This window comes from Symphodus melops, assembly GCF_947650265.1.
Source record: "Symphodus melops genome assembly, chromosome: 3".
In the NCBI taxonomy this organism is placed as follows: domain Eukaryota; kingdom Metazoa; phylum Chordata; class Actinopteri; order Labriformes; family Labridae; genus Symphodus; species Symphodus melops.
Window position 1 is genome coordinate 13,814,063 of NC_136693.1, and position 11,947 is coordinate 13,826,009.

General features: G+C 39.2%; 1 protein-coding gene across 7 annotated transcripts in view; it reads left to right on the forward strand.

Annotated features, from left to right (window-relative positions):
- Positions 1-11,947, forward strand: part of zfhx3b (zinc finger homeobox 3b) — a 272,318-nt gene that overhangs the window by 135,151 nt on the left and 125,220 nt on the right. For 3 of the 7 annotated variants that reach the window (XM_079340131.1, XM_079340136.1, XM_079340137.1), the window contains exon 1: positions 4,135-10,059. The exons of the other annotated variants lie outside the window; for them this stretch is intronic. The gene's annotated coding sequence lies outside the window, so the exon portion shown is untranslated. Of the gene's footprint in view, positions 1-4,134; positions 10,060-11,947 lie in introns of those variants that run through there. 7 annotated transcript variants of the gene reach the window in all.

Below are 11,947 nucleotides of genomic sequence, written 5' to 3' on the forward strand. Positions count from 1 at the left end.
AGGAAAGGTAAATCTTGAGCTACTTCCATAATAAGTGCCTCACTGGTTTGGTTAAAGGTCCATTTTAAAAGTCATCTATACTGCACACAGTTGTTTAGTGTCAAATTAAATTGTCCTTATTTTAACTGAATGATATGTTTAAAAAAAAATGGCTGAATAACCCACAAAATAGTGTAAGTTCATATTTTTCAAAAATGTGTCCATCACTATCACAGTGTGCAGGCATGCTGTGTGTTTGAAAAAGCTTCAATCTATGATCTCACTGCAGCAAATATCATATTTGGTGTCAAAAAACTGGAACACTTATTAAAAGTTCTGTTGTGGCATAATGTGCCTTGAAAGCCAGTTTGAAATCACTGCAAAATTTCAATTTCGATGAATGTTCAAGAGACCAATTTGATGATTCCAGATTATTTTGTCAAGCGACCACAAAGTGACTTAATGTGTCCCTGTGATGTGATGCACACATTTTAACCTCGAAGCTATGAAAGAGAACATCAATTCTCTGTCTGTCATTTGACCACAGGGACGGTGTGACCTTTTGGAATTCAAAGTCAGTTTTTCATGTTGATATCCCTTTTACCCTTAATGGCAGTAAAACAACTTGTTTAACTAGATTAGATTGAGCAGCCACAGTACAATGCTGTAGTGACGATTATATTATTCTCAACTACTTCAGTGGCAGAAATAGAAGTGGTAGTACAATGCTTCTAATTATTCTGACATGTGCCAATCATACCTGTGTGCATGTTACAACACAGACACCTCCTGAGTCTCACACACAATAGACAGACAGACAGACAGTCTGCCTGGTGAGCTAAACAGAACATACAGTATGCGCTTGGATGAGATGATGGCTTGTATTTCTGCCACAGGAATGAGGACAGCCAACTTTTACACATGTGCTTCAATTCATAACATAACAATGGTGTTGGCAGGAAAGCAGGTCATGTGAACCGGGTGTACAGGTAGTAAGGACGTAAAAGTGTCACTCTTGAGTGTCTTCTTTGCGCCTGATGCCAGCGTGATAGCACTCGATCCAAGTGGAAACCCTCTAGTCGTGATTTAGAAGAGATGTTTGTTTGTACAGGAAACATAAATACATGCAGTAATGTGTCACAGGTGAAGGAGGGCAGGTGCAGAGCTCCTGGTTTAGGGGCCGAGCTCACCCCTCCTGTGGTGCGTCTGTCATGCAGAAGTAAACACCTTCTCTAATAACTCCCTAATAACACCCTTAACAAGCACTTAAAAAAAAGTAACAGCTCCACTAATCACTTGGTTTTATTACCTCTTAAGGCTACAAAGAGAGGGGTCAGCTTCATGGAGGTATTTCAGGCACAGGGGCCAAGCCACTTGATGGACAGGCAACACTCCATGACCCCTAACCTTCCAACTCACCACCCTTAGCAAACATGTTAGAGATCACCTACCATAGAAAAGGAAAAGGGTTTGAGGAGATCTGAAAGGTAGAACATCTATTCTTCAATTTTTGCTTTGACCGCCTTAAATGACTTACCTTTGGTCCACGGCGGCTCATCCACAGCTTTGGAGGTTTGATCACATGGCACCTCAAAAAGAGCTTGTTGGCTCTGTGCATCAGCAGGGCGTTGTCTGGAGCAGCAGGATATCAGTTGTTGATTTACACAAATGTAAAATTTAGTACAATCCCACCATGTCTGCAGTAGCTTCTCTCAGTTGTTTGAGCAGCAGCTCCGCTGTGTGTGTTGAATGAATGTGTGCTGCAACTGGGTCCATGTCTGTTAAACAATAATGTGCTGGATATGTCAAGGAATATCAAATGTGGTCTTTTAATTGAATTTAGTTTTGCTACTTTTGTATAATGTTGTCATTTGCATCATTGTTGTCTTCATACATTGAATTAATTCGAATAGTAAAACTCATAGTGCATTATTTTTTCTGCGTTGTGATTTTGTGCATTTATAAGCCTTATAGATGCAGTTGCTTTGCCGTGTTATTCAAAACTCTGTTTACAGAGTTGATAAAATCCTGCCTTTATATTTACTTTGAATTTTCTGGATTTAACTATGTTATATGGAGTTTATTCTTCATGGCTTTGTCTTGGAATTACAGCTGTCTTGTTTGACCCCGGTTGTATACTGTAGATCACATGATGTTAAAGCATCCAGGAGTTGTGAGAGACGCAGGATTTGGATGTGACCCCTGGCTATAATCCGAGATGTGTGTTTGCCTTCTGTGTCGCCTCCACCTGTCATCTTTCATCTTGTCGTGTTGTTTGCGGGCTATTCTCTTTATCAAGAAAAAAAACAAAAGATCCTTTTTCAGTTTGTTATATTTTAGGGAAAATGCAGTAGTACATAGTGGCATTATAGGGCGTTGTGGGGAGCTGTGATTCTTCCCTATTGTCTTTGGGTCAGTTTACCACCAGCCAGTGTTGCTGTTGCCTACAGTGTTCATATGGCTCTGATTTGGGTTCCCTCTGTTTCAGTGAGCCTTTCTAAAGTGTGTAAAACCCCACGGGTCCCGCCTGTCTCTCGCTCCCAGTCTGTGACAGCAGCTCTGAGGATTTCTCCATCATTCACTGTATAACCGACCTGTAACAGCCTTTTTCAGGAGGCTTGCTCTCTGCTTCAGTCTGGTATATAATCTGCTAAAATAATTTAGATTGTGCAAATTTAGAAGGTTATTGGGCATAAAATAACTGATCAACCTAAAACTGTGGAGAAATTACCACCTTAAAAACCTTGAATTTGTGGAGTTCTATGTTGTCTTGTGCATTTGGTTGTGGAAGGCTTTGGCTGTCCTTGTTTACAGTGTGTGTGTGTGTGTGTGTGTGTGTGTGTGTGTGTGTGTGTGTGTGTGTGTGTGTGTGTGTCTATATATCTATATATATCTATATCTATCTATGAATATATATATATATATATATATATATATATATATATATATAAAAATATATATAAAGGGATTTAAAAAACATGCTGTATTAAGGCAAAAAATATATTTTTTATTCCCTCAAAAATAAAATTTTACTTTTTATCTTTTAGGGTTTTAGACACACACACTTTGAATGTCTTAACTAATATTAAACTTATTTTTTTATTTATTTATTTTATTTTATTATTTATTTAAATAATTGCTTACACATATACAATATGAACTTGTAGCTGCAGGTGATGAGGCAAGACTGAGGCTTGGCAGGCTCACACAGAATGATCTGTTCGTTTGAGAGAGTGAGTGTGTGTGTTTGTGTCTGAATATCTGTTTGAGGGAAACATTTCAATAGATGCATGTCAATAATAATAATAATAATAATGCATTTTTATTTCCAAATAACGTTTTACCTTTTCTGAAACATAAATCATCTGAAACACTCATTTATGCAGGAACACAGGAGCACACAAACAAGCTCGTGCACACATAGGAAGGCGGAGATGGACGGGGGAGTAAGACAGACAGATATGGTTGATTTTTTTTTTTTTTTTTTTTTTTGGGGGGGGGGGGGGGGGGTCTTTTCGTAGTGTCTTTCTTGTTTGGGTTCATTTCTTCGTCTTCATCGCAATGGTTATTAAGTATTCTGAACAATAAGACCAAATACTGTAAAAAAAACAAAAAAACAACAACAACAACAACAACAGATATGTGATATCTAACGAAATGTAGGCCATTGTCAGAGTTGTCTTTTGGACTGATTGCGTGTTAACACGATTATTTTTTTTAAACTGCTAACGTCAAAACAGTTTTTGAATAATGCATGGGGTCATTAATAAGGTAGTAGTGGCAGGACGAGTGAATGGACAGAGAGAGAAATGGATATGCTTCTTATTTCTCATGGAAATGAGGCAGACTGACCAGACGGCCACGCGTCTTTTTTTTCTATTAAAAAGTCTGAAATCACACCAGCTGCAACCGAAAAAACAGCGTGTGCTTTTTCACCTCAACTTGCATTCACAAATCTCATATCAGATTTGCTCCTGTGATGCGCAGGTTTGCACGTGATTTAAAATGAACACGTTGACAACTGTGTCACATTTTCATCAGAAATATTTAAATCGAATGCTGAAGATATAATAAAAAAAATAATCACATGATACGAATTTTGTCCAGGAACATTTTTAATTTCAATACTTTATTTGTCAGTTCTTATTCTGATCAAAAAGACACACTCAAAAAAAAGAAATCATAAAAAAAAAATATATTGAAACCTACGTTACAGAGTCAACAATTAGATATGGCCAAAACACTCCCAAAATAAGACAGGCATGTGGAGAAAGCATTATACAAATACTACTACTAATAATAATAATAAAAAAACATTGACAAATATCATTTTTAAAACATTTAACCAAACGATTACCATGTTTAACAATAGAAAATGTAAAAAAACACTGACAGCAGAATATGCATCTATACTCTAGGGAAAAGTCTAAAAAAGAAAATGAAACAAACAGCAATAATCTCTGCTATACAAATAAGACAACAAAACCTTAAAACATCAGAAATGACAATTACAAACATCGTATTTCGGCTTGATTCAGATGTGTACACATGGAGACACAAAAAATCTACCTTGAGATGTTCCACCTCAAGAACATGCTCTGTTGGCCAAACATGACACACAGATCAAAAATATAAACTATAGGAGTCTACATCAAGGTTTAATACTGAAATATTTGCAAATACTGCTTAAGACGGTCATTCACAAGGATTGTAATACATAGGTTTGCAGAAGGATTTGCTGTCTGTCAAACAGACACATCATCATGGTGGAAATGGTGGTTGTAAAACACCCTGAATTTAGAGTCATTGACATTTTATAAAGAAACTTAAGATTTAATCTTACCTGAACTTTAAACACGTTTAAGTTCAATTTATTCTTAAAGTTCGGCAGATTTGAACCTTCTCATTATTGTTGATTGCAAGACGTTTGGCTTATTGTTCCAAGTTCAAGTCAGATTTTGTTAAACATATGCTGTTTGTTACTGAAAAGCCAAGAGTGGAAATTTTAAAGGCAGTTTGGACAATGCACTGTTTTAAACTGATAGGATGGAGATTAGTGAAATGTCTATACCCGGTCTCGTCAATGTTGACATGAAATAAGTGATATCTGCCGTGGACAGTGGAAATTTCTTTTGACCACGCAATAACCCGATCATTTTAATTTAGTTCATTTACATAGGGTGCCGTGTGAGATATACATATATATATATATATTATTATTTATTTATTTTTTACCGAAAGGCGAATGTGCGCTTTAGCAGGGAGCAGTTGGTCCGCAGGCGCTTGGCTCCTGTAACAGACTTGATGCGCTGCTTGATCCCAGTGGTCAGGCTGAACATAAGAGGGCGCTCCCATTGCACCTGGCTGCGCTGCCCTCTCCACCCTGCACACACGGAGAACCGGACAGCAGCTCGCATCTGAGCTCTGATGCAGGGGGAGCAGCGCACACTTGTATCTTTCATATAGGTGAGCATCATAAGAAAGACAACACTCGACTAATGATTAAGTAAATAATCCTTTAAAACTCGAATAAACATTACCACAAAAAGTAACACACTTACGATTAAAACCACATGTGCAGGCTTCAGCAAGTTTTCTCACGCTGGATCATTCATATTTCATAATTAAAAAAGTAAAAAAAAAAAAAAAAGTCATTTGAAGGGATTCGCCTTTTATAGAAACTTTGGCTGTTAACACCCGAGACACTGAATTCATTTAGCATATTGCACACTATCTTTATATATAGCAACATAATTCCAAAAAGTAAAATACTGGTCAAGTACATTTGAAAATTTTTATTTAAAAATCCAGCCCATTTATTCGTGTGTTTGTGTCAACATTGAGCTTTCAGTGCACCTCATTTGAATTTGTAGTGAATTTGTATGAGTATTTTTTAAGAACAATCTTCTCTAAAATTAAATGTTTTATGTTTTTTTTTTTTTATTATGTTTATATGGACATCTGACTAACGCCCACTGTGTTAATATTTCTTCATATCAGCATCATAAATCCTAAAATCCTTCGGTATTTAAAGATTATTGTAAAGTTCTAGGACTTTTTTGGCCAGAGCTTTCATCTTTAAGTACTTTCACCCCTGCTCATTTCCTCTGTTTCCCTTTGTGCTTTGGTGGCGCGTGCGTGAGTAAAGGTGCCTTCGCGTGTATGCACGAACAAGAGCTACCCCATACATAAAGTAACACAATTTAATTTGTTATAAATTCATTCAAATAATGGTGTGTAAAAGTTGATCACTCTGGTTGTGCTGAGTCCCCCTCACACACTAAAGGCGATACAAACGATTGTGGGTCCTGCATACTGGGTTTTGTTCCTTGCTGCTGATGGTCAAGTGCTTTCATGTGGCCCACATCTACGGAGCATTTAGCATTTTAAGCTCCTCTGCCTTTCTTTGTCATATCCAAGGGCTGTCATAGCCACAGGTTGTGTTGAATTTGCAATGCCACTCATCGATGTATGCCTATTGAGGCTGGCACGTGGACAGTTATCCTTCCCACAGAGAGGCGCAATTGAACGCTGTTAACACAAAAGCTTCAGACCCTGTCAGTTCCCCCCTTTTTTCCCTTTCACTGGTGCACGGGCCCTAAAAGCATCGGGGCCTCCGTGTGGCAGCTTCTCTTTTGATTTAGCCCACACTGTATGCTCACTGATGGAGTCATGTCAATCAGGCCTTTGCATACATTTGTAACTTCGGGTTGCATTGTTAGGCTTTAGGCAACTGACTGGCTCAAAGCTGCCTTAGACAAGCCTCAAATTACACCCGACTCTTTTATTATCTCGTAGCCCCCTTTGACTCCTTTCGCACGCTATTTTCAACCCTATTCATTTGACCATCTCTTCTTCCCGGGAGGGCACACGCGCACGAATCCTCGAGATTCCTGCAGTCTTGCCCCTTACACCGTAAGAGAAGTGAGCTGTTCGACGGGGCGACACAGCTGACTTGTTTTTCTGAGGCATGCTGTACTTGAGATGCAGCATTGCTTCAGAAAGAAAAAACAAGTATCAGTGGCAGCATCGGCTTCTGTACGGCAAATGCTGAGGAAATGCCGTGTTTCAGTGTTATGTATTTCAGCAGAAGAGAGACAGAGAGAGAGAGAGAGAGGGAGAGAGGGAGAGAGAGAGGGAAGGAGAAATAGAGAGAGGAAGATGGAGAGGGGGAGTTTGGGCTGGGTCATATAGGCTACGATATAAGTTTGATTTTCATAGGCTCTTTGAAAATATATTCGCGATTAGATCTGCAAAAAAGCTTCCATAACCTCTTTAGCCTTTAAGTCAAAGGCCTTTGAAACATCTTAAAAATAGAGTTTTTATTCTATCTGCCATGATCGCAATTAGAACACCCCGAAATGAGAGTTAACGTTTCAGTTGTCTGCCATCTTAGAAAAATAGAAACAGGCATTGGATTTGTTTTGGCCATGCTTTTCTATCCAACACACGTCTGTAAAAATAAATATATCAGACCGATTTATTGTCCAATAGCTCATCTCTTGCAGGCATGTATAATGGATACGTTAAGTTCCATAGAATGCTTGAATACTATTTGAATTCCTCTATGCAATTCAGCTATATCGTCTTTGTATCGGAATTCACTGGCAGCAGACGATGAAACCCGGATTGTTTCAGTAAACACAGCACATGTGATCAGTGAAGCTGTAGACTTGGATCCAGTGGAGCAGGACTCTATCTGGAGCTGTTTGCACAGAAAGTGTCCACACTGGAAATGAGGGATTGTCCGTTTCCTCCGAGAATCAACAATAATATTATCATAACAAAGAGCACAGACTCTAAGGCTGATTCTTTTTTTTTTTTTTTTTTTTTTTGTCTGTACAGTTTTCATTCAGAGGAAAACGAGAGGACATCAGTTACAGAAGCGAACTGAGAAGACAATTAAGAAAAAAAACAACAACGAAAGAATCTCAACATTTTCATGTTCGTATTGATTTGCAGGTCATTTAAAAAATCCTAATCACGAAACATATCACAACCAGATGAGACACTGACCATCCTGTGCTTCCTCCTCATATCAGAAAATCTATCATACAAAGCCAATCGAAACCATGCAGGCCGGAGCTGATCAAACACCTCTGTTAAACTATGTCACCCTGTCCAACATTTATGCTCTTATAATTGTTTCAGAAAACATACATGTATTGACAACGTGTTCCTACCACTTTCGTAACAGATGTCACGATAACCTGTTTCCTCCATCATGCCTCTGTGTTCCAGCTACAAGTCTTCCACAGCGTGCTGCTAGGTTACAAATATAATCCCGTTTGTATTTCTAAAATATATAAGATAAAATGTAAAATTTAGATATAATGTCAAACCCGTAAAGGAATACATTCGGCTTAAATAAGTAGGTATAAAGAAATCAACATGCTTTGAATAGGTACTCTCTCTGGAGTTTCCACATTTACATACTTTGTATCAAACATTTATCTGTAAATGCCTTCCTATCATTAAAAACAATAAGTTTATTTATTATTATAAGACTGTTATATAAAAACATTTTTTCGATTTCTAACTTAAGCTGATATTTGGAGCTGGCAGTAACTATACAAACGACACGATTCTCTCCGTCAGACTCAAATATAGGAAATATTTTATAAAAATTAAATTCATTTAATTAACACTGACTGATGAGTCTTGATGTTTGTTGCTTTATTGAGATGATCCATGCATACACGTATGTGTGAGTTGTGCAGTTGCTCTAAGTATTTTTTTTCTTTTACAGTTATCTCCAGTTATCTCTTGTCAGTTTAATTTATTTAAATGCAGTGTAAACCTACAGTTTAGGGAATACATATAGGAATGCGATTTGAAAGATGATTCACGTAACATGTATTCAAGTTCAAATGTTGAACCACGCATTAGAGCTACTTAAAAGTTATATTTAAAAAGTGTATCCAAAACTGTGCTTTAATAACGTGTTCAATACAAAACATTGTTGGCTCAATGATATCAATGTGCTTCACTGTACATATACGATAAGCTCTGGCCATCATAGATCATGGAAAACGTGGCAGCCTTTATGTTGCCCTTACACTTCATATCTTCATACATGTAGAAATCGCTTTTCAGCTGCTGTGTCCCTGGCGTTTTCTTTCTTTCGATTACAAACAAGTATGTTGTTTGCGTAATTACGGGTTTACTATTCAGACGCTTTGCTTTAAGTCTCCCATCCGCCGAAACTCACTTATGTATTTCAATAAGTTATTTTATCATACGACTGTAAACTGTAGAAACAGCTCCGCAATGAGCAGCTTTGACACGATCAAAATGAGAAACTTTCCTGAAAAGAAACAGAGTAAAAAAAAACAGGGTCGCGTATGTGTGTTTGGTTGCCAAATTGTGCGTATGTCGTTGATTTAAAAATGTAAAAATCGGGACAACAAACGTTTATAAAAGTGTAAAAGAGCGGAGAAAAAGCAGTGCCTGTAGCGCGGGGCTGAGCCGACTACGGCTGCCTGCTCCACTATTAACTTTCACTGTCTTCCGTCTAATCAAACTCTTACTTTCCGCTGTTCTTAATTCCATATTTTCAATTCCTGATCATTACTTTCCTCTTTTTTTCTTACTTGTATCTATCCATCCATCCCTCCCTCCCTCCTCTTTCTCCCTCCCTCCCTCCCTCTCTCTCCCGAGCTCTCTCCTTTGCTGAATCTTATTGATCCAGAAGGCGGCTAATTAGCCCTTCCCTTCGTGCCTGTGTAATGAAGCACATGCGCACTGAATTAATCACAGCCATTTTTTGCAGGAAACTAATTAGCAGGAATAAAGATCCAAAGAGTTTTTTCTTTTCAATCATCAGATCTCACTTTCACCTCTTCCTCGCTCCCTCCAACACAAGACTCATCGCCTGCTTTGCATCCAAATTATTTTTATATTGCCTTTAACAACTAATAGTACCTACTTCGGTTTTTTACACTCCGCAACAACAATGATCTTTCTTTTGCCACCCTAAGCGCAAACTGACCAAAAGGGGACTGCCTTGATGGGATCTTTAGCTAAATCATCTCAATACTGGATTAAAAAGCGAGGATCACAAAGCGGCAGCGAGAAATTGTAAGTTTCAACTTTGCGTTTGTCTCTTTTCCTCTGTTTCCACGATCCTATTCTTTCCGCTGTGCACTTATCTGGATCTCTTTTCCCTATCTGTTCGTACTTTACGTGTAGCGGAGCTGGCTATTGTCACATAGTTAGAAAAGATTAGCGATCAGAAGTTCATTTCATGCAAGTAGTTTGGCTTTATTCTTGGTTTTATTTGTATCGTTTACCTGTGTTTACATCAGCGTTCGTCCTCTCCTCCTCATGAATGGTAGATAAGAAATGGGCAAGACAGCGATCCTCTCCAAGCAGTTTGCCGTAGAAAAACACGGTTTTCAAACAAATATGTGCATTTCGGTGGGTTTGGGAAAAGGTATAGAGGGTTTATAGGTGTCAAGAAACGTGTTTTAAGGCACAGATGCAATAAGAAACGTTGCTGTGTGGAGCGGACGGAGAACAGCGGCAGCTCCATGCGAGCGTAGCCCAGAAAAAGAGCTCCAAGTCCAGCCTGTGGGTCCGTGTGCGTCCGGGGCGAAGGGGAACATCTCTTTCCTCCTATTTTTTTGACAGATTTGACCCTCTCCACATCCAGGGTTTCAGTACCGTCGTATGCTTATAAAATCCTCTTCTGGATAAACACATTTTTGTGTGTTTCTCCGGCACGTCTGTCTGTGAAATGTTCAATCCCTCCGCCCTGCCTTAGTTTCTCTATCGCTACACTTTTCCTCTTTCCCCCTTTTTCTTTTTTATTTTATCGTGGCTCTTTGCCTCTTTGAAGCGATGTTTTTGAGTCGATTCTCGACTCATTCCCTGACGAAGTCACATGCAAATCGATCGACATGTGTGTGTTTGTGTGAGTGCGTGCGTGCGTGCTGCGTGCGCGAGTGGGTTCGTGTCGGCGAGCGTGTGTGTGTTAGGTGAGCGTGGTGGTGTGTTGAGGAGGAAAAAGATGCCCCGGGTCTCCTGCATGACATGAGCGGATCAGCAGGACCTTGTACACGGACAGCCTGCGAGTCTGAGCTGCGTTCCGCACAGACATGTGGTTTAGGGGAGACATATGCAAGGCTGGAGATCTGCTGCCTCCAACTACTTGGCTTCCGTATCTGACTTTTTCTCCCCGAGTAACGCTGATCAGAATGAAAACAAAACATTGCCCTATTAGTCTGACCTTAAGCAAACATAATTATTCCAAAGTTACTGCCGGAAACTTTAAGTATGGTCCAGGCTAAACCTATAGGTCACTGAATGCATTCAGCAACCACTTAGACAGTTAACATTTGGAGGATTTTGTAAAGTTAAACTGCAAAATATCTTCCACAAACCCCAAATAGAGGCTGTGCTCTCGAAGGAAAACCAGTGCGAGGTTCGCAAAGAGACAGCCTTTCTAATCTGGATGGGCCTTTTGCAAAAAGAGAAAAAAAAACCGTTTCTTTTTCGTCTACTCCCTTTAACTACACTGTTTTGCCAATAACAAGGATCTCACTGCAAAAAAATCTGTTAAAAAAATCCGAAAATATGCCCAAAATATTATTTCACGATATAATGCCATAAACATAAAAATCTTCGAGAATTGTGCGTTCGGCTTGTATTTTTTTTTAGTTTTTTTTTTTTACGCGACATAGAGACGGAAAAGAGAAAGCTTTTGCGAGCAAGCAGAAGGAAGATAGAATATGTGTAATGTTGGGGGGGGGGGACAGAAGGGGGTGAGGAGCTGTGTGTGTGTGTGTGTGTGTGTGTGTGTGTGTGTAGGCTATGTGTGGGTGGAGGGGTAGGTCAGACAGCAAGAAACAGGGGGAACAGGGGTCATGGAGTGAGTGCACAGATAAAAACGAGGGGAGAGGAAACCCCCGTGCAAACAGCCGAGGGATGATGGGGAGAGAGTGGGGTTCTGGCTGCCTGGGTTGCT